A 24,850-nucleotide genomic window follows, 5' to 3' on the forward strand; every position below is an offset into this window, starting at 1 on the left:
TCTGGTGTAGCTTGGACAAGAATGCTGCGGCCTTGCTGCTGTTGACTTCCGCCTCCAGGGTGAGTGATCTTGAGATTGTGGACCCACTGTATTTTTGGGGTCTCCTGAAAAGTGACTATTATGGAGGTACACGGTACACGGAAAAGAGCTCCAGTGTTGTGCAGGCTTAGAAAAGCAGTCTTGCTTTTTAAAATAACCCAACACAACACGTCAGCCAGGCCTTGGCCGGTTTGGGCGGATTGGAGGGACGGACGAAAATCGACCTCCGTCCTTGCTTAGTCCGCCCTTTTTGAAAGAGTTCTCATCCTCCGTCCGACCGTCCGCAAAATGGGCGTCTGTCCATCCCGGACAGACCCTTGGGACGAATTGCCCAGCTATGGGCACATATATATACATATATATACATGTACTGTATATGCATATGTACTGTGTGTATGTGTCTATTTTCGTCTGTGTGTTTATTAATCCCTTCAATTGGCACCACCTGTAAACTGACCTGAGCCTTGAAAGACTAAAATGTGTACTGTGATGATCACATTATGCAGAATAAATGCGCTTTAGTGGCTGCTGGTGGTTTTTGGAACACCAATTTCCTTTTAGGAGTTCATGTCTGTTCTTGTTCTTGACACTTTTACAGCTTGAGGTCATACCTTACACATTTTGGCCCAGGAATTAGCCCAATGGAGTACATCCAGATGGTATCTTGCATTAGCCATATCTCTTGTCCACTATGCCCTTGTCATTGAGCCCTTTAGGGTTTTATGTTTTGCAAAATATCTAAATATTGTTATACACACATATATTGATGTTGCTTGTTCTTGGTTGTACTAGTGTCTTCCCCCTTGTCTGAGGACAAACGTATGGTTGGCACTCACACAGAGTTGTCTAAACTCGGGCGACAGGCTACTGACAGCTCATGTACCAGAGTGGAGCATGCCAGTAGGCAAGATTTGTGAAAATATGCACTCTGTCATTTCCTTTCAATATACCTGACATCATCACTTTGTCAAGAAGCCAATATGTGAGTCCAAGGGTATACACTAGGCATGCGGGACTGTGTGTTTGTATGTATGTGTTTGAGGGATAAGATGTCTCATACGGTATGTGGGTGGAGAACACGATATGTGCCTGAGAGGATCACAGGAACACAGTGACAGGTGATGAATTATTCCCAAGTCATCACAACAAAGTCTTCAAAAGTTGAAGTCATGTGATGAGATCGCTGCAGTTGACATGTTTTGAATGCACTTCAAGATTTTTACGTTTTGAACCCACACTTTTGCTGTTGGTGTGCCCAACCTTGAAACGGCTTCCCAAATCTACCCCGAACTTAACGTTTGATCCCTCCTGCTGGAAAGCGGGCTGAAAGATAACATTTCAAGGGAAGCAAAGTGGAAGAAAACAGCCCGCAGAAAGCCAGGGCGCTGAACATGCTCACTGTCAGCTTGTTTCCTTTAATTTGATGCCTCTGTCTCCACCGCCGGCAGTTGAGACTAATCTCATTGAACGCTAGAAATGAGTGTTGGTGACAGGGATGTCAACAGCGGTTTGTTTCGAGCTCAGCAGGAGAACAGTACCTGCCTGTGTGTCTCTGTTACACAAGTGCCCCCAGCCTTCCCTCCCTTGTGTGTCCAAGTCATTTGGCGTTACTGTCAATCCCATAGGCCAACAGCGACATGCTTAATCACTCTACACCGCTGCCGTGCTTACTCACACACACACACACACGCACGCACGCACACAAACACACACACACACACACACGCGTTTCTTTGGCTGACAGTTTGAATAGAATCCCACCACCATTTCAAAACATCCTAGCCAAAAGCATCTGTTCTCCTTTGAATGGAAGAGTATAATGGGAGTGGAGAGGCTTCCAACAGGTGAGTGTTTACAAGTTTATCGAAGAGCATTCCAGGTTAATGCTGAGCAGGCTATCATGAAAGTAGTGTTACAAGACAGAAGCTACATTGTTCTGTGCCGTATATGAAGTCAAATTTGTACAGTAAGACATCTCTGGGAATTCTTCATGCGGTTTTGATAGACCAGTCTTCTAGTCCAGAAAAGAGGATGGAATTTAAACAAGCATACTGTCCATGTTTTTGTTTGTGGGGAAATCCTGATTACCCGTCTGCAGAATCCTGCACTGGGCTGTGGGTAGCTGAATGGAGTCCCTTGGGCATTTGACAAAAGATTTGTGGTCCATTTATAGCCTTCCGCCTACAGCCGGGGTTCCCTTTTGTTGTCTGTTTATTTTGTCCAGCAAGACCAAATAATAATCGCCTATAGGCTGGTCCGACTATCATTTCAAATGGGCTTCAGTTAGCGTTTCAGACGACCAACTTCGACAAACTACCACTAGTACCCTTTCGTTTCAAATATAGCTCAGAGTGGGGGCAGGGGCCTCACCGCAAAAATAGACGATTACATAGACGGAAAAAAATGGTCTTCCAATTATGCTTAGTGCGACTATTTTTTTTAAGCTTCCCGTCTATTGTTTATTACCTACAAAAACAAAACCATCAAAGTCCATCATAGGTGGATAAGCGGACCGCTCCGTCACATAAGCGGAATGCCCAGCTCTATATAGTATGCAGTATTGTTGTGTATTGTTCATTTCCCATGGTAAGAGAGTAGCTGGTGATTGGTGGAGAAGCAGCAAGAAAATGTTGTTCATGACTATGAATGCAGCAAACACTAGTTTGAAGCCACACTCAGTCGGGCCAAGTAAGAATGGTTCAAAAATGACGTTTTTTGGTCGGATGTGGATTGGAATATTGCCAATTATTGAAATAGGAGGCCAACTAAGGGGAAAACGATACGGAGGCTGAAAAGAGATAGCGCACTTCCTATGGTTGTGGAGCCAGACATACTTCTGTTAATGAATCGGTTTCTCTCCTGTGCATATATATTGGGACATTGTTGGTAATCACAATTCATGTCCTTGTTAAGCCACAGTGATAACATAACTAAGAAGTAAATGCAAACATACATGTCTAACTCATTCTGAACTCTCTTTGAGTTTGTTATCCTTGACCACAGACATTTGCCTTCCTCACTCCTCCTGTTGCTCAATTACTCCCCCATGGTTGTCAGTTCCCCAATGGAGCCTGTTGGAAAGACATCCTGCAGGGAGAAAGAGGAGGTGGTGGGTGTTTACCGAGGTCACAGGTTCAGAGTAAACTGATGAGAAGAGTTGTGTTTTGAGTTGAGGAAGAAAGTGTTTGTTGAGGTATGATGGGTAGACGTTCAGTACACGTGTATTGTAAGTGGGTGAGTACAAATCCTCGTGACGGCTGAAAACGGCAGTAACAGTGCGGGGCAGATCTGGTGCAGCAGTGAGAAAGAGAATCCGATTCATCTTGATCAAAGGCTTGTGTCAGTGACAAAGGACCGTTTGTTTAGCCTAAGCATGACATGTATCTGAGAGCCATAAATTACAGGGAGAATTAGAGGAGCCTGGTGGATTTCATGCTCGTGTGCCTGTCTGTCTCTTTGGGTGCAGCACACACGTACACGCACGTATGCCTTCAGAATCCCACAGACCACACACACTCACACGGGGGGCTGGGGGGGATGTGAATGTGACGTGTGACGCGAGACGTGATGAAGGCATGTCTCAAGCACTGGATAAGTGGGTGTGGAGGCTGTGAACTTAACAGAGGACTGTAGTGAAATTGTCTTTTACTGCTAAAATATGCATTCCTTATTTCACATGGCTCATGATGACCAAGAACTCACACAAAAAATGGGGGGGCTGGGTGATGTCATCACCCAAAAATAAAAAGTGTAATATCTATATAAACCGTTGCAGCGCAAACTGATTTTTTTACAGCACAAAAGAGCACAAACGTAGCACAATCGAATGGTACCATTTCGGGTCAATTTGGAGAAGACGGTGCACGCTTGGTGAACTCTGGATGACCTAAAAAAAAACTCTAATAACTGCAAAACGGTAGAAGCACAAACAAAAAAATTTAACAGCACCAAACAGCACAAACAAAGCCCAAATGCAACAGACTATTTCCCCCAATTTTTGCGTGGGGTTGGGGGGGCAACTTCAGGCAGGTTCCCCACTACCTTGGTCATTTTTGTGGGGGGAGCAGCGCCTCATCATTAGTGTAGGATGTGAAGAATTTAAAACGTTAGGTTGTGCCGGTTACCAACTGCATTCATCTCCTGTGCCATTTGCTTCCCTTGGTTCTTTTCAGGAATACCGTCTGCAAAAAAAAAATGGAGTCACAACTTGTCCTAGCACGTTACCCGTGTCTTTTTGCCATATTTGGATGGCTTGCTTGGCATTTATTGCTTGAATGGGCAATGTATGCCAAGTTTAGACTTGAGTGGCAGATGCTTCACACACTTATCCCAAACTTCTGTGGTTATTTTGTATCCAAGTTGTCAAATTCAGTCACTGCTGACGTGGAATTTTTGGAGTGACATGATGGACCGAAAAACCATCTGACCAGACTCTACATCCCCATAAACTGCGTGCAGATTTTTTTCTGGATTTGTATATACCAGTAGAATTTCAAAAGACTGGTCCATGTGTTGATACCTTTCCGGGTTATCAACTTCCAACTGACTTAGTAGATTTGTGTCCCCTTCAAGTTGATCACAGTGGTTACAATGGACTCAGTCAAGAGCAGCTCAAAGCAAAGATTTGATGTCATCCATCCGGGATACGGCATATTTTACATTTGACAGCGTACCTTCCCACCCAGCAAAAATTGGTTGAAAAGACGTCACTTGTGTCCTTTGAAAAAACGTCGGAACTTGGTTGAAAAGTGAAAGGTGAAAAGACGTAATTTTCATGTAGTTGAAAAGACATCGGCGGCACGGTGGTCGACTGGTTAGCACGTCCGCCTTACAGTTCAGAGGTCGTGGGTTTGATCCCGGCTCCGGCCTCCCTGTGTGGAGTTTGCATGTTCTCCCCGTGTCTGCGTGGGTTTTCTCCGGGTACTCCGGTTTCCTCCCACATTCCAAAAACATGCATGGTAAGTTGATTGGACTCTCTAAAATTGCCCCTAGGTGTGATTGTGAGTGCGGATGTTTGTTTGTCTCTGTGTGCCCTGCGATTGGCTGGCAACCAATTCAGGGTGTCCCCTGCCTACTGCCCAAAGACAGCTGGGATAGGCTCCAGCACGCCCCGCGACCCTTGTGAGGAGAAGCGGTATCGATAATGGATGGATGGATGAAAAGACATCTTTGAAAAGACATCATTTTACAGTCTAAATTTGGTTGAAAAGTGAAAACAGAGCTGGGCAATGGGCAAGAGCGGGCGAGTGACACATTTGGGGGAAAAAGGGCTTGATTAAGTAAGGGCGGAAGTGGATTTTAGTCCGGCCCACTAATTGGCCCGCATGCGTGTGACGTGGTCACGAGACAGCCAATCTCAATTTACGCGGTAATATGCCTTTAACATGGCAGGAAGGTCATTGTTGGTGGTGCGGTGCTCAGTCAGGGTTTCATAAAGTGTTATGCATGTGTTAAGAATTGTGGCAAATTCAAATATTTTGTGTCATGGTACTTTTTAGATATGAATTGAATGTATAAAACACCAACGTCAGTCTGCAAAGTGTGTCAGTGATAATCACTCTGATTGGCTGCCAGCCAGGAAGTCCATCCCCGTTCAAAATGGTGCGTGGGAGTGACATATATTTTAAATATCTTTAATAAATGCCAATTACGAGAACAAAGAAAAATTACATTTTCGAGACAATAGTTTGTCAACATCATGCAGCATTAAAAGCAATACAACTTTATTTATATAGCGCATTTCACAACAGCTGCAACTGCAACAAAGAACTTTACGAATTAAAAAAAGCAGTAATACAACAACAAAGACGGCTAAAGACAACCCAAATTCAAACGACTATTTTAGGGGCTAAATTTGGACCACATTGGATGGGCTAAAACTATAGCCAATTTTCAATGACTATTTTTGGACTAAAGTTGGACAACAATGAAGTGGATAAACAAAACCCAATTATTAACAACTATTTTTGGATTAAATTGGAACCACATTGGTCGGGCTAAACACAACCCAAATTTAAACGACTATTTTTGGGCTAAATTTGGACTATGTTGGAGGGGCTATAACACAACCCAGTTTTCAACGACTGTTTTTGTACTAAATTTGGACACATTTGGATGACCCAAACACAGCCCAATTTTCAACAACTATTTCTGGGCTAAATCAAGTCTAAGACGGACCGACCAGATTTAGCCCAAAATCCAACGTCCAGAAGACGTCGGGTGTACTTTAGCCAAGTACTGCACTGATTCTGCTTCCAGTGGAACTCACATTACTTACCAAAGTATTTCTTCACATATTAATTGCATAGTATACAGCAGAGCTGGACATTTTACTAAAAATGTGCAGTTTATCACTTTCCGCCTACAGCCGGTATTTCTTCCGCCGTCCGTTTATCCACTATTTTGTACGGCCCGAGCTAATAGTATACGTCTATTGGCCAGTCCATCTATCAGTTTAAACAGGCTTCCATTAGCGTTTCATACAACCAACTTCGACAAAATACCACTAGCAAACCCCACCGCCAGCACCCCCGCCAACCCTCCGCTGGTCGACTCACCGTGACATGGAAACATGGAAGCCTCACCGCTGCCAGACTAAATGCATCTCCTTTTAGCACATTTCAGGAACTGTATGTACCTTTAAGGACCTCGGAAGCCTGGCCGCGTTTAAAGGAGACGCATTTAGTCCGCCCGCGGTGAGGCTTCCATTGCCACGGTGAGTCTTTCGTTTCAAATATTGCCCAGAGGGGGGGTGAAAATAGACGATTACGTAGACGGGAAAAATGGGCATCCATCGTGGGCGGATAGGCGATCACATAGCCAGTATGCCCACCTCTGGTATACAGATGGTTTTGTTTGGGAGGACAGCATTTAATGGTCTATCTACCGAGTGTTTCTGCCATCAGCAAAACTATTGGCCCAGCTTGCATATTTAAGTGTTAGTTGTTGCAGTTAAACATAGACTATTTTGACAAGGTAGTTTGTAAATTGGAAGCTTGCAAAAACACATAAAAAATGTTCCCGTTTTACCTCTTTGTTGTCGTCTCAACATATCATCCACTCCGTCACAGCCAGTCAACGCCCCTTCCCCACTATTCAGAAAAATATAACCGGCAACAAAGGAAAGGTTTTGTGGCCTCTTCTACAGATCTGTTGTTTGTTTGAAGACATGTCTCCTCTTTTTGTAAATCCATATTATTCTATTCTACTATCCACATACGACACCCAAACCAAAGTGGGTGTGTGTGTGTGTGTGTGTGGGGGGGTGTGTGTGTGTGTGTGTGTGTGAGAGATGTCAAATGCAATTAGTTGCTGAAAAGGTTACAGTGTACTTTGTGTACGTCCCTTATGCAACCCTTCTGCCTGGTCTGCTTGCATGACATTTGTTTGAAGTTGTGTGCCAAAGCCATCATCTGTGTTTACTCTGCGTTGACATGTTTGGCAAAACGTTTCAATAGCAATTATCTAGCAATCAAAAAAAATGACAGATGAATTAAGAAAAATAGTTGCTGAGCTGATGAGGCATGACGTTTGATCTGATGACTTGAGAGCCTTCCAAGCCTAACACAGTCAGTAAACTCTGGCTGATGAAAAGTACTGGGTCTCAGTTTATTCCAGCTTGTTTGTGAGTGAATAGCGTTTTGGGGTAACAAAATAATCTAGCTTTCTATGTGATACTAGGGAACACTTTTCTGGAAGGCCAGTGGAAAGGGAAAAAATGTGTAATGAATTTAAATGGTGGAAAAAAGGAGCCAAGATTTGACAAATTAGTTTGAACACTTTTGACTGTCAAGCTGTTAATTTATGACTGTGCAAACTTCCAAGTGTTTACCTTGGAAGCCTAACACAGAGGCCCACAGCTCTTCGAGGTGACTGCTAAATGAAATATGGAGGCAGCTGTGCTATTTATTTATTTATTTCCAGGCCTGGCGCTTTCACAGCCCTATTTGTTTTAATCCTCATGAGTGTTGTAGGAGAAAATGATTCCTGTTCACATTAATAAAAATAATATTTTGCAGAGCGAGGTCTAATGGTCAAAATGTCACATCTATGACTCTTTCTTTTTCCTAGCCACAGACATAACTCAACAAGCTCGTCTAATATTTGCTTCACTCCAAGCTGCCAAGGACAAAGCTTTATTTAGTTACCGGTGGTCCTACCTTGACTCGCACCGGTGTAATATATAAAGCCTAAATGACAACAGAAATGGATTATTACAATGCTTGGCCACCACTTGATGACCACTTTCATAGTGTCATGATATCAATAAAAGTTATATAAAACATTTATTTTTTTATTGTTGGACTTGTATTTTGCAGTTATGTACTTGTAGTTTGCAGTTATGTACAGAGGCACTGTATCTTTCTAACACTTTCAAAATCAGTCAAAATAGTAAAAACACTTGTTATGGTTCAGTGCAGTTAAACACCACTGTAAAATCTACAAAATGTTAAATTACCACTGCTATACGAGTGTCAATCAACAAAGCACAATTACCTTTATAAGGGCAGAATTTTGGATAACGTTTTTGATATCAGATTGAACAGATTGCTGTAGTGTTGTGGCTCTACATGTGCTTAATTTAGAAGCCAATCTACATCTTCAGTGGTGCAGTGAGTCCATAAATACACACAAGCCACTCTTGGGCTTTGGCCACACATACAATGATATTTTTAAAAATACTCTTTTTGGCGCACTAGGGTCAAATGAATTCCATAAACACCAGTGGTGTTTAAAAAAAAACAACAATAACATAGCAAAGCAACAGGTGGTGCAATGTCCCCTACATGGTATAAGTATATAGAAAATACCCCAACATATATAAATACATTTTAAGCAATCTGAAACCCTAAAGAAACGTTTCCACAATAGTCGTATTGAACTATTTGTTAACATTTTTATGATACTGGTTATAATAATATAAAAGGCTGCTGGTCACCATGATCTATACATGCATCTTGAAAAAAAAAAACTTTAGAGGAGGCGTTACATTTGCTTCAAAATATTGACGATGAGGATGAATTGCTCGGCAGACACATGCACGGCTGTGTCCCCCTTAGGGTTGGGGACCGAAACCCCGGATTCAAGTGCAATCCATCCTTCCGGTTCACCCGGAACCGTTCAGATTTTTTTATGGCGCGCAGCCTCGGGCTCCTGCCGCCAAAGATGCGTAGCAATAGCACCTTAGCTCGCCCCCACTCGCGCTCAGCTCCTCGGCTCGCTTCGTCTCGGCCGGCAAGCGAGGGCAGCGCCAGCAGCGACTCTGGGCGGGCCAATTCCCACAGATCTTCACAGCTGCCGTGGTGGCAGCAGTCGCCCTTCACGGGGTCAGTCATCCTGCCCTGGCCGGCCCGGCCGGCTCATTCGGCCGACGCCTAGCCATAGAACTGACGCGATGAGGCTCATGACCCAAAGTCAGAATCGTCTAAGTACGTCTAATTGTAACATTGAACCAAGAAGTTAAACAACCAAATGCACATATCCAGCTAATATTTAGCTTAGATCATACGCAGCTGCATCATATTCATAAATACTGTACCTACATCCAGATACATCCTATGGTTGCATAGACTGCTTGGATTAGATAGACTTTCCTTGCTTGCCCTTAAAATGCAGCGCTGTGTTTGTCATATATATTTTCTAAAGCAAGATAAGGTTAGCCAATCAATTGGTGTTCAGTAGCTTCAGCATGCTTTTAGTAACAGCTGAAAGGCGCACGCATGCGTGTGTGTGTGTGTTTGTGTGTGTGTGTGTTTGAAAAGGGCTGAGGGGCTGTTCGCATGAGTTGAATCCAATTCTTGTTTTTTCAATTGAAGGGAAAGTCAACCCAAACTTTTTTTTTCAAGAATATGTTCTATGCAGGCCCCCTAGTTCAAACAAGGCATTCTGATTAATATTGTGTTTGTGGAATATGAGTTAAGGTATAAAAGCCATCAATTTTTTACCATCACAGGGGTCGGCCATTTTATTACTTCTGTCGACTGAAAATGACATCACAGATGCGCTGAGGGCTCAAATAACGACCAATCATGACTCAGTTTCAGATAACAGGTGAGCTGTGATTGGTCGCCCTGAGCAACTGTGATATCATTTTCAGTTGAAAGACGTGACAAAATGGCCGCCCCCAGTGATGACTAAAAACAGGTGGATTAACTCTTATTCTACAAACGCTTTGATTTGATGTTTTCCTAGAGGTCCCTGAAGAGCACATGGATGCGATTGGCTGATGTTACGTCTGTTCTGTTGTTTCGATGTGAAATGCTATTGTTGATTTAGCACGTCGTGTGTTAGATTGTCTGACTTTATGAACATAAAACAAGACAGGTGCAAATGTAGAATGTAGTAGACCAGTAGATGGTGGAGTCTGGTGGACATTAGCTGACCTGGAGCGGCAGTCGGCAGTGAAATGAAGATAAGTACTGTTTATTTTCTCTTGGTTCTCTTCTGTTTTAATCAGCAACGTTGCTGCAGTGTTAAAAGGCATTGTTAGGAAAGATCTGCTCAGGTACATACATGTACATTTACAGTTCATAATCGTTCTATAAATGCAGTAAATATGAAAGTTTTCAACATAGATAGGTGCGGCTTATATAAAGGTGCGGCTTATTTGAGTTTTTTCCAAAATGTTCTAAAAAATAGAGTGGGTTCGGCTTATATAACGGTGCAGCTTATGGCCCAGAAAATACGGTTACTACAAGTTAAATGAAAAGAAAGAAAAAATGCAATTAATTACGATTAAAAATTTGAATCGCTTGACAACACTAATATATATATATATATATATATATATGCATGCATACACACGCATGCATACACACGCATGCATACACACGCATGCATACACACGCACACACAGAGTGAAGTGTCATGAACTTGATTTATGCTGGCAAAACAACAATAGGCCATGGAAACTGTTGGTCCCGTGAACTAATTTACCAGTACTTTTGGTAGTAAAGGAGCATTATTCGTGATCTGTGAAAGCCTCAGAAGCTCTTTATCTTGTCGCTTAACTCACAGCGCCAAACTCCCCCTTCCCTCCCATTCTCTCTGGGATCACTCCCCTCTGAAGCGTTTGACTGAAAACATGTGCTCTTTAATCACCAGAGTGACAGACCCTACCCTGCATTTGTGCCTCTGCCCCACTGCAACAATAAAGGCAGGGTCATGCTCAGTGTCAGCTCCAGGCGTGGGGTTGGAGGGAGGGACAGGAGGAGAGGACTTAAAAATAGACAGCAAGAAAGAAAAGACAGATACGCTTCATACCAATGAATTGTACGTTGTCTTTCTGACCAAGTGAGAATGCGCATGTATTTGTGCGTGTGCGTGTGTATGTGTGTGTTTCATCGAGATTGAGGGTAGGGACTCACAGGATCCCATGACCCTTTAACCTGGGGGACCTTGTGCTTCTGTTTGTCTGGCTGATTGACAAATGAAGGAGTAGGCAACAGGAGTGCGTGTGTGTGTGTGTGCGTCTGTTTGTGAATGCGAGTAAAAGAGCAATAGAGAGAAACGCGAGACGGACACATTTTCGTTTGTCCAGTGCAATTGCTCACGTGGGAGCAATTTTTTTGTGTGATATAAAATGAATACTGTACTTTTCAGTCCATAAGGCACACTTAAAATCAGAAAAGTTTCTCAAAAATTAACAGTGCACCTTGTAATGCAGTTTGCCCTATGTACGAATTTGAATCTTTAATTCAAATTCCTTCCTATTACGTTCACGTTGTCATTTCTCATCTGCATTTAATCACTAGCAGATGTCTATTTGTTTTGGTCATACCGTAACTAGGACTACTCCATGCTTCTTTGTTTAAGAATCATGCGAAATGTAGCCTAGTAGCCTAATACGAGCTATGTTTCCAATGTGACAATGTGGGACAATATCACTGCCGTCTGTGGGACTGAGAGGTCAACAAAAAGTTATTTAAAACAAAAAATAAAGTTATTTCTTCCTATTAACCCTAACATTCATGTTTGCATAGGTAGGTGTCTGTTTTCATCATAACAGAAATAGAACTACTTTCTGCTTTCATGTCTAATAATCATAAGAAATGTAGTCCTACTAGCCTTGCTGTAGATCCAACATAAACTCGGCTTTTCTGGTGGCATATTTCCAATATTACAATGTGGGACCGGACTGGTGCGAGAAAAACGACAATGACACTTTTTCCGTCTGTTTTAAGGATCCCCATGACTTCTCCGCTCAAAATAACCCCCAAGTAGTTGCATTGTGAACAAAAGCAAGTGAGACTCGCGGCGCTACCCAATTTTTTGGACCGGTCTGAACCTAGCATAACCGCACTAAATCTATCAACTTGACCATAGGGTATAATTACAATAAACTATTTTACAGAGCTGGGCATTTTACTAAAAATTTGCAGCCCATTTATTGCCTTCCGCCTATAGCCGGGGTACCCTTTTGCAGTCTGTTTGTCCGGCCTGACAAAATAGTAATCACCTATAGTAATTCATAGTAAAGTTCGAAAACAAGTAAAAAGTCCATGAAATTAAAGAACAAAGGAGTTCGTGTGATTTGTCCAAAAATAAGTACTTTTTTTTTTCTTTTTAAGAATCGGAATTGCGAATCGTTAGCAACCGGAATCTCATCAAAAAAACGGAATCGGAACTGGAATCATCCAAATTCAAACGATCCCCAACCCTATTCATATCTATGACTTTTTTTTTTTTTTTTTTTAAGTAGACCCATTGTGCCCCTATTAATACGGTGCGCCGATTGGTCTGTAAAATACAGTATTTAAAAAAAAATTCTCATGGACAGGTGTCAGCCTGTTTCCAAATATTCCCATTCCAGCATGTAAGGGCATGCCTTGTTATGTGCGTATAACTTTGAGCATGCAAGTGTGTGTGTGTGTGTGTGGGTGTGGGTGTGTGTGTGTGTGGGGGGGGGGGGGGGGTGCGTGTGTGTTTGTTTCTAAATTCTTGTGGAGTTCACGGTGAGGCCAGGCCCCATGGCGCAATGCGGGAGGGAGAGGCCATTAATTACACAGCGGTGACACTGGGACAGCCGTGGCCTGTAATTGATGCCTCCTTTGCGGCAGGAGAGGCGCTCAGTCAGGCAGCAAAGGAAAAGGGTCACTGTGCAGACAGGCCAGAGAGGGTTGGGAAGGGGTGAGGGGATTGGACATAAGGAGGAATCAGCTCCAAAACACTCACCTTGATACATTTTGACAGCTTTTAAATATGTGAGACTGACTTCACAGCTACACGCATTCATGTCTTAAATTAGGCATGACATCGCCATAATAGCCATTTTTTGGAAAAACCTGCCGAAATACTTGACACTGTCAGAATTAGTGCCTCCAAGCCCATCTTTTCGCAGGTATAAAACAAAAGAGTCTTTGACCTCCAGCAAGGCAATGTTTTTATGATGGTGGGAAGTCAAAATGAATTACACTGCACGGGGGCAACAGCATCTGCAGCTGTGTATGACTAATGTTTGAGTCAAGAAGCAAAGAGTCGGTTGTGACAGGTGTTGTTATGGCAGTTGGTTATGACTTCTGCTACTTTAAGTTATCGTCTCTTTTCGTCTATAGTTTAAATTCCATCACTTACAGCTGATGAATGATCACATGCACATTATCACTTGTGACGCCCTTCGCTGGTGCAACATCTGTTAAAATATTCTCTGTGACTGTGACTGAGGTAGTTCATTGACCTGTTGAGGGCATTTTAACACTGATGGAAATTTGCGGATGAACACCACCTTATTATCACTATACCTGAGTGTACATTTGTATGCAGTGCAACCCATCACTGCCCATTAGTCAACTCATTCAAAAATAATTAAAGACAAATATATTTACTGAATGCTGGACTGTATTATTGTACACAATGATAATTCTTTAAATATTCAAAAACATTTCATGAGTAGAAACATTTAAAAAATGTTGAATGTAATATATTTTACTGAAAAAAAATGTAATGCCCAATTGCACTGTGGGTGCCTTATTTGGTTAATGAAATGATATAAAATTCTCCCTTTAGAAAAACTGCAGAACATCTCGGTGTTTCTGATAGTTTTGTTACCTAGTCAAATGAGAGCGGCAGAATATTAGAACCAACACCTGCTCTTCCACTGTATTTTATTATCGTGTAAGTGCCGAGAGAGTGTATATTAGTGTGAACATCAGTCTGCTAATGAACATATTTCTGACAATAAATATATTGTTGTGAGACTTGTTGCTTGGCGTTCCTCAGCCAAGTTGGGGAGTTGGTGCAACCACATGGTTCCATATTAGATCTTTGAATGAGCGGCATATCAGACAGAAGTCTTGAGCGGAAGCAGCAGTCAGATGGAGAGTGTGCCCGGCTGTCAGCTGAGGAAGAGCGATGGGCTGCCAAGCAGATGGACTCCCCCTTGTCAGGGTCCTTTCACTTCCTGTGGCTGTCCTTTGATCTTCCTGATGACTAATGATTGCCCTGTGAAGAGCAAGGCAGGCAGACAGCGATCCCTATGTATGTGTTTGTGTGTGTATGAGAGAGGGCTTTTACATGCAGCACAGGGGGCCCCTCTTTGGAGGCTTTCAGCCCCCCACCCACACACGCACTTTGCTCTCCTGTAACAGCAGAAGATGGAGAGGAGGAGAAGAGTTGTCTGAGGAGACAGGGGTGATTGAGAGAGGCCAGTGAGGGAGGTCAGACACCGGGCAACATTAGACCCAGTAACCCACACGCTGTGACGGTACACACAGATAGCCTACGTGACCTCTCAGGGTGAACTGTGATATCCACTCAAGACTTCACTGACAATGGAAGTTGTAGAATGCAATAAAATGAAAGAGACAATTTGGAACTATCATTTTGGGTAGCATACGGACAAATCTGCAGTACAGTTTCATAACGGCATTCGAGTAAAAAATGAGTTTTTTACTTTGTATTTTTGAAAAGTTTCACAAACAGATGATAATAAAGTGGTACCTTGACTTGTGAGTTTAGCTCATTTCACGACAAAGCTCGTAACTCAGTGAATCAGTATTCTACATTGAATTGATTTGAAATCTTTATTCTAACTATTCCAGTCCACCCCCCCCAAATTTTTAAAGTAATAATCACTTAATGAAAAAAGTATAGTTGTATAAAAACATAATAAAAGAGAAAGTACAGAAATTAATTGGTTTTATAATGTGTCATTTCTGCACTGTGTTTATGTGTGTCTGTTTATGTGTGACCTAGTGAGTGACGTAAGAAGTCTGCATGTGAACATCTGGGCATGAGTCATGACCTGCTGTAGCTCATAGTGAATGTTCTCATGTATTTATGTTTATTTGTTATCTATTTATGTGTTTGACTATTGGTTCCATTTAATAAATGGCTGAAATTGTACTTTGTGACTTTCTTGTCGTTACTTCGATGAAGCTCGCTTGTAAACAATGTTTTCTCTAATTTTCCATACATCTGAGCATTCATACAAATTTCCTGAGCATTCCTTGGATCACAGTGAGCAACATTAGACATGCACCCGGCTGCCACCAGACCAGTATCACACATGTCCATAACCTGAAACCACAACCAGTTATGTGATCTAGGAATGTTTGTATGTTTCGGCCGTCTAAATCAAGCAAAAAACACAGTTTGTCTTGAGTTTGTCTTGTGTGTGATAACAGTAGTCACGTCGCCTCCAGTGCGCTCCCAATATGGTGACTAGCCCGGTAGCGACGCCAGCGATGACGCACCATGCACGACCCCGAATAGAATACAAACGTTTCTAGCACCTGACCTGTGAAACACACGAAAGAGCATCATTTAAGGGGCATGCGGCCATGTTTGGACTTCCTGAATGGAGCGAGCTCGAGTCGCCTGCAGTGTCTCGTCAGTGGTGCGTGTGAGTGTACGTGTGTCAATGTAAACTACAGTAAATGCACTACTGAAACTATTAGGGAAGGAATGGGGTGCAAATGAAGGAATGAGTGTAGAATTTAATGTGTGTGCATGGTGCGCGCCAGCTTTTAACATTGCTTTTAACCGCAATTTTGTCTTGCAACACAAAACAGAACTTTGACCAAGCACCTGCTTGTGACTTGAAGAATTCACATTGGCGAAAAACAAGCAGGTTAAAATGAAAATGTTGTAATGTGTATGCCTGGCCAATAGTTGGCACACTTGTCCACTAACTTTTTGTTTGTTTGTTTTTTTTAAATACACTTTTCCGTCATTACATGTGGTTTTATGATTTGACATTGTAAACGTGTGTTTCCAATGGAGGACAACTGTATCTTTGTTAAAAGCCAGGGACAGTTGCAAAACCTTGTATTTCAACTTTTCAACTGCTTGCCTCCATAACACTGTTACGCTTTCTCAATATTATTGTGTTGTATTGCTTTGTGCCCCTTAGTTGGCATCTTCCTGTGGAAGTTTTGGGGTTTATTTTCCAGATGACAATAAAACACAGTGCCCCCGTTCCTTCTGCAAAGAACAGACAGATGTATGGAGTCCCTGCCGCAGCACGGATGGAAAGTGAGATGAAATGAGAACCAGGTGTGTGAAGAATGGGAATAAGAGGGAACAGACAGAAAGAGTAGGAGGTGGGTGAGAGCTGACCTAAGCAAACGGCGAGCAGGTCAGTCAGGGGTCAGTGGGTACATGAGGAGGGGGTTGATGAAGGTGAGAAGGTGAATCGAGGGTAGAAGACAGGGGGTGATGTGTTAGTTTAAACAGGTCACCGCTCAGCTAGTCGCCAGGGGAAGTGACCCCATGCTAGCTTCTGATTGGTTGACCGCTTAGCTAGCGAGGCACTTTAGCCACTTTCGCTTTGGCTGACTGCGTGTTTCAAGTGGATTCCTTGCTCTGGAACCGAGAAAGTGACAGTGCTGCTTTGGTGGAATGTCTTTATCTTGCCAATTACCGGAGCCCTGCCTTTTGTTGCCTTACTGCCAGCCCTCGGGAGGGATCACACGGGCTGTCAGTCAGAGGCACCTTCCCACAGAGACGCAGAGTGATTGACAAGTCCACAGATTGACAGATTGCTGCTGTAGCTGTGTGTGGTGTAAATGACTGCTGCTAGTTCAGCGTGGGGTTCATGAACAAAGATATTTCACTTGCTCATCGGTTGGTCAAAAATAGCTTACTACCTGTCATGAGGGGCCATGTGACTTATGATTTCTGGCATACAGAGAAAAAGTCATTCTTACATGACACAAATTAAGGGGGAACTTCATGTGACTTTCAGGCAATATGTCAGTATTTCAAACCCCAAGCCACCTTGTTTCCACTTGCTGATTTGAAATGCACTTTCCTGACGGTCCGCCCAAAGGTAACACAGATACTCAATAATCATTTCAGAAAATAGAGCACCATTGCTCTGACTAAAGTGTCAATGAATGGTCGCATTACACCAGGAGGGTTCCAACCTTATACAAAAAAACCCACAAAAAAAACACACACCTTTTGACATTCAAATCAATAAGCCAGGCCTGCAATTTGTCCCCAGGACTCTTGTGAACTTTTAACACTGACAACTGTGCTTTGAAGAATGCAAATATAATCCACCCCTCTTAAAACGTTTATAGGGAAGGCAGCGGCAGCAGCACAGCGTCTAAACACTTGCAGATGATTTATCACCCACAGGATCCTTCGGCGAGGGTTAAAAGCAGATGAGGAGCAAACTGGTCTGGATCAAAGATAAACACAAATAAATCTGGTGAAAAGGAGCGGGAGAGAAGTAGGCAATGGGCCTGGAAGGATGTGGAAATGGGAGGCGGAGGCAAAGAGGGGAGTGGTGGTTAGTTGATTTATGGGCCTTTTGGTATTTAAATCACCCACATACAACAGCCCTTCTTGTGAAACCTCGTTCGTGCTTTAGTTTAACCCCTGGCTGGTCACTCGGATACACTGGTGACGATTGCATTTTTAAGCCCTGAGCGGCCAATAGGGTTGCCCCGCCACCAACTCCACAATCATGGCCAACTGCCAAGACAGAGCAGAAAGCACGATAGTCCAAAAGTCACACCCGTCACCCCTGACAGCTCTTTGTCTGAAGGCCTACTTTTGCACTGCTAAATGAAGGGGGGTTACAGGGTGTCAAAATGATCTAACGATGGCCGCCAAGCCATGAAAGGATGGCTATGTTTCATTTTCCAAGAAGTGTGAAAGAACAGGAGGAAAGAAAGAGACGTCTGGATGGGTTAGGCAGCAGGAGTGAGGGAGGCGGTGAATGAGCAATATATGAGTGTTGAGAGAGCAGAGGGGGGAAAAAGAAGGAACGCCAAGGCTTCAGGTTTGATGTGGGCGTTTTTTTTGACAGCTATAATTCTCCAGCCTACAGAATTTCATCAACACAAGTTGTGTTAAAGCTGTGCCGCAGGGCTGCGGCCCTTTCAAGTCCCAAGCTCTGACAGGTAGATTTATTAGTCCTGAAATTTGTACAGATCAGGCATCACTCATGGCAAACTGTCAAAATGTCAAGGCTGCAATGTTCCTGCAGGGGCCCTTTTGCTTTTTCTCTGCCTTTCTGCAGGGACACAAGGTTTCTCACCACAAATCCAGCATGAAACATTATCGCTGTGTGAGCCAGAATATGAGCAGCAGAATTCAGATCCCACTTAAGTCATCGTATCCAAACATTTTTGACATCAAGAGGAAATAAAGAGTGACATAAATCATGGAAAAGTACATTTGTCAGAGATTAGCTCAAAAAATGGGGGAAAGTATTATCGAGAGGATTTTTTTTTTTTTTTTTTTTTTTGCTAGCTTGAGCTCTGGTTACATTTTTGGGATTTCTTTAAACATCAGTAAATCCTGACATTGCCCCGTATCAAATTATCTCTTTGCTGCAAAGGCTGTGTAAATGTGCACTGCAGAAATGGCAACTCCAGTGAATTCTGTCTGCTGGAATTATTTTAGACATTGCAGTATCCTTAACAGTTAAACACGTACCTCCATCATTACTGCTAAATACCAAAGAATTATTATTATTAATACAGTAATTGTCATACACTTTGTTTTCATTCCTACACCCATTCATCTTTCTCTCCCCCATCGCCAGTTGGTTCTTGATCATTTGGGGTTTAGTTCTTCTTTATCTAATGTGTGAGGAGCGTTGTTCAAGAACTTCACCTCTTTGATGTGAATTGGGGCAATAAAATAAAATTGATTTGACTTAAAATCACCTTGAGTAACATAAGTAAGCCAGTTCTTCCACAGAGGAGGTGGAGAGAGCATAAACCAGGCAAAGGTGCTGAGTGACGGACGGAAAAAGGAGGTGAAGGCAGCGGTAAACACAGAGCATGAGTAGCTTAAACTTCACACGGCTAGATTTATGACCTGCTGCAAGGTGTTGGTTCTCAACAGGATAGTCCCACCTACTGTGGTGTGTAACTTTACAAATTAAGCCAAAAGAGTGGAGGAGTGCATGCTGGAGGAGGATCAGGCCTGTTGCTGACGCTCTTGGATGCCTGTTACAAATTCTCTTCAGCCGGACATCTGGTTCTGATATTTCAGAGTTAATTAGTCTTATTGGGGTTGTCTGAAGATAAATCTATCATCCACCAAAGAACACAAACATTTTGAAAAATGAAAGGAAGTGAGGTGACACATTGCCTGATGTTGATATAAATCATTTCAACATGATTAAAATCATATGATCTATTGATGGGAGTGAGCAGTTTGGGTTAGTGTAGAAGACTGTAAGATCGAAGAAAAACGACTGCATTCAAAGCAAACATCTGTGAAAACTCTTGCAGCAGCTTCATTAGGAAATGTTTGTGTTCCTCTTATTTATTGGAGCCATCCAGGTGAAAAGAACAGTGAGAGTGGCAGTAGCTTGTCAGTAAGGACTTGATCTTTGGTTTGTGAAGAAGGAACTACTTGATGTGCCTTTGAGCAAGGCCATGATGTCCGAACCCATCGTCAAGAGATGCAGCGCTGTTGGTGTTTTTCTGTACTCTGATTTTTCCTATTACACACTTGCATGTGTGTGGTCCTAAAAAATATATAGCATGATGTAAATTGAAATTCCCGTTAATGAGTGTAATAAAATGTAATCATTAAAATGAAATTGATCTACAGTATGTTTGACATACAAGGGGGGGATGTCACGATATCCAAATGTCACGATACGATAATATCACGATATGAACCTCACGATATCACAATATTATCACAATATGGTGGGGAAGGTGGCGATATATAAAACGCTCACGATACTGTATAAAAGCTCATGATATTGTGAAAAAAAAAGATGCTCATATTAAAAAAAAACATCACAATATTCTGTTTTGTACATAACACCATTCACGAAGATGTCAGGATTTCCTATTGACGATTAGCGTGGGTCTTAAACATAGGTGCATCAAATTAAACTGCACTAATAAACCAACCACCAGAGGGTGCTGGAACTGCACAAATGGAAAACAACTTGGGCTTTTTAACAGACTTGCTGCTATTAATATCATGACATGACGACAACGATATATTGTGGGAATTTAAATATCGCAATATTGCTGATATTGTGACATCCCTAATATTATATAATATTGTTACATGGTGACATGATAAAAAAAGCTGTACCTGAATTATTCATCTTACTGAAACATTTGGAAAATTTCATTTTTCCAACATTTTGACATTTTTATCATGCTGGAAGTTACAGCCAAAATGGCTTTTCTGTTCACAAATGGGCCCCAATACCCTTAGTGTGATCATTTGGTGTGCCAAAACATTTGTCCATACTAGCATATGATCTGAGCTGGAAAGCTCCTTGTGTGTTCCATCTCAAGCGAATCAAAAAATATATTTTTGCTGTAGTCTTGTTGCACTCAGCAAACAGGAATTGAGAGCTACTTTTACAGTAGGTCCAAGGAGGCCAAGAACAGGGTTGATAGCATAAACCACTAATTGTTTTCTCATGACATTTGAAAAAAAATTGTGGTGTACTTTGAAATAAACTTGAAATTGTCCGTTTAACGCCTAAAGCATCTTATTCACACACCCTGAAATTATATTAAACAGTATTGGGTACAATAGATTAAGTCAGTTTTGTCCGGAGGACTGAGTTAATAAAAAAAAACAAAAAACAATGACTGGAAACCAAATTGGTGTCTGTCAATGAGAAAAAAGGGAAGATGAAAGAACATGTCAAGGGAGCGATGATATCTCTTCTAAGCCTAGGGCAAATGCAGGCACATGCACATCCACACTCATGCACACCAACACACAACCTCTGACAGAGTTTTAATAAAACCTGTCCGACGCCCTCTCCTTTGGTAAGGTGAGTGATGGCCTGGATAGATTCCAGCCTGAGCTGTGTACTGAAACACACAAACACAGACAAGTGAACAGACAGTCAGACAGACAAGAGAATGAGTGACATGCATGTCTCATGTTGTGGCCTTGCTGTGTGTCTGTGTATGTGTGTGTGTGCGTGTATTATGCATACAGTGAACTCCTGTTTTTATTTTTAAGCAATTTCTTGTAATGGGTCCCTACAGTACACAGGCAAGTCTGAATTTAGAGTTGTGTGTCTTCAGTGTGCTACCAAATTGTGCCACAACACACCAGGCGGTGCTAAGCTAAGCTGTACTGCAGATGCAGCGTAATTAAGAGTAAGAAAAAGAGGCTGTGTAGTAAATAAAAAAATTATACATACATATTGCATGTCAGACGCTTGTACAGTGTATTGTATATATAGTATAATCAGCCGGGAACATTTCGGCTTCCGTACGGCAGCAATGGAGTGCAGGGCTGCGAGCGGTGGAGTGAACAAGAACGGTGTGTCGGCGTTGTAGGACCTCCGTTCGGTATGTTGCAGGTAACACTTCAAACATGCTAACATCACCCCGATACAGTTACCGGAGATCAAAAAAAATAAAGCTGCTCAACACCAACAACTTATCCCCGCTACTTTTAAGCAGCCTGGAGATGTGAAAGCAGACAGAGCAAAAGATATAAGTAATAACTGAAGCAATCGGCATATACATAGCAACATCTATGCGCCCATATGCTTTAGTCGAGGAGCCGGGCTTCAAATGTTTATTAAACATGCTGGAACCCTGTAACAATGTTTCATCCCGGACGCATATTATCATATTAGCATATACAATCGCACAAGAGTCGTTACAAGAGCCATGGTGGAGCATGTGCTGTCCTCTGCTGTGCCATAACTCTTAAAATGAAGTTAAAAGTTACTGGTTGGCAATTAAGTGCTACCTGACTTTATCTGCAACCTCATTCTATCCATACAAGAAAGGGTGTTTTCCTGTGTTTAATCTTTTTATTATTATTATCATCTCATCTTCCATACCACTCATCCTGTACAGGGTCGCGGGGAGGTGCTGGAGTCTATCCCAGCTGACAATGGGCGAAAGGCAGACTACACCCTGAACTGGTCGCCACCCAGCCGCAGGGCGCACACAGACAACGTCACTGAGCGGGAAACGATCCCACGCTGCCTGCACACAACTCAGGCGTGTGTACCACTACACTATCAGCGACTTTTTATTATTACAATTATTATTATTATTTATGAACAACCCTAATGCGCAGGTTTTTTTCCTATTTTGTATTTTTATATCACGGAAGGCTTATAGCTAAATGAATTGTAACTTGCACTCTGTTAAAACTAAATTAAAAAAAAAAAAAAAAACTAGTCTTATGCATTTGAGACTCATTGCTGTACCGAAGCCGTACCGAACCGTGACCCCCATACCGAGGTACGTACCGAACCGTGACTTTTGTGAACCGTTACACCACTAATATATATATATCATAATGTCTAATTTTGCAAGATATGGCTTCACTGTCTAATTTATCCTCGTAAAGCCCCGTCAATGTCTTGCATTTTAACATGTTTTTGAATCGACAAATACACAGCCTTTAACGTACGCTCATTCACCATAGCTCCCAAAATGGTGATGATGACGCGGTACACTGGCCCAATTGCCCCGACTCTTCCACCCACCTCAAATTCCGCAGGTTATCCACCTTCAACATAAAGCCACAGGGGAGATGGTTGCTCTCTGGTATTGCAAGCAGACCACATTTCATTGCGGCTGTTTACATGCAGCCAATAATCCGTTTAAAACCGGAATAACGGCTTATTCGGGTTTTTAAAATTCATATCATGGATTACTCCCTTTCCGACCCGAATATGCGTACATGTAAACGTGCCACCAGAATATTCCCATACCACGGGACTCTGCGCATCCTCAACTGCAAGTAATCTTGGTTTTTGTAGTACAGCAAGTGCTTGTGTGCGCAGCATCATCGCTGTAGCAAGAGTTGCTTGAATACAATAATTCCTTTGCAGAGTTTTCACAGTATTTTCTCTCTACGGCAATAATGATACAGTGTGTATACAGACACATATATACGTGTGTATAAATACGTATGTTTGGCGCGCAACTTGCCGAAAATACACAAGCCGAGAGGTAAACAATCATGGAAAAACTCAGAGGCGTAACACAGTTGCACGCTTTTGTAACGCGCAGGAAAACCGACTGCTTTATTCCTGTGGTGATTGACATGAATATTATTGATGCAAGTAACAAGCAAATTGACTCATTGTCTATTTGCATCACGGCGTCCGTGCATCCCCTTTTCAATCAGTTTATTCAAATGCGGCGTACCTCTGTCCGCTGAAGCCATGTAAAACGGGGTTTTCCAAATGACTCAGAAATGGGAATTTTGACCTTAATCCGAATATTGACTGCATGTAAACGTATTGTTTTTTGGTCAAAAATTTTCAACTTCCTGTGGAAAAACTGTGTAGGCTACATTAAATCAGGAAATCAGTGGTTATCAATTGTTGTGAAAATGGGGGCCTTGAACTTTTGGGTGGGATTTCTCATCTTTGAGCAATGTGTTTGAGATGACATGTTTAAGACATTTTTCAAAAAATGATTCTTCAATGTGTTTTTACATCCCTAAGTTTTTATTTGATAAGATTGGGGGTCTACGTTTCTTGCTTGTTTGTAATTACAACATAGATAAGATGCCACTCAAACTAGCAGACTTTCATAAACAGGTGTTATTGGCTTGGAACTTGATTTATAAGCATAACTTTTCACCCCAAAGGTATTATTTATGGAATAACTGTAATGTATTGCACAAGAGTAAGAGTGTTTTCATAAAGAGTTGGTTAGATAAAGATATATATTTTGTGAGTCAGCTACTTACTCATGAGGGTCTCTGGATCAGTCATGAGGCATTTTGTCATAAATGTAACTTTCCCATGTCATATAGAGAATTTGATCAAATTATAGCTTCTATTCCTGCTGGTTCTGTTATTTTGTGTAGAGATGTTTCTTTCCAAGGTGCATGTGTTACGAATTCTTTAAGTACCCTTTTATGGGAACTTTTTTTTTTCGCTATATCACAAGAAAAATAATCGAGCCACCCGTTCATTGTTTCTGAGGGAGTTTTCAATTAAACCATATGTTACTTCTTCTTGTAACTCTCTATATGAAAATATAGCCTGGTCCAAAGTTTGGTTGTTGCCTCATAAGAGTTTGATTACCAATAAAATTAGAGGTTTCGAAGCAACGAAGCATCTCATTGATCCATATTAGACAAACAAGCCAGCGTAATCCAGCGAACCTTACTATTTTCACTTACTGTCTAAAGAACAAAACAAAAAGGAAAACAAAACACTAGTCAATGATAAATAGGGGTGGCCATTCCCTTCAGCATTCCACAGAGGGAGGACACATCCTTGTGTCGCGCACACCTCCGGAAGACAAACACAAAAGTTTCGGGCAAGTTCGGCCATGAAATCATGCTTTATTTGATTTTTTGCTATTTTTACCGTTTTAAATTGGCTAGAATTGTATAAAAATTACAGACGAAGTAGAGCCGGACC

Source organism: Filicampus tigris, chromosome 5 (genome assembly GCF_054856515.1).
Source record: "Filicampus tigris isolate MCC_2025a chromosome 5, RoL_Ftig_1.0, whole genome shotgun sequence".
Lineage (NCBI taxonomy): Eukaryota > Metazoa > Chordata > Actinopteri > Syngnathiformes > Syngnathidae > Filicampus > Filicampus tigris.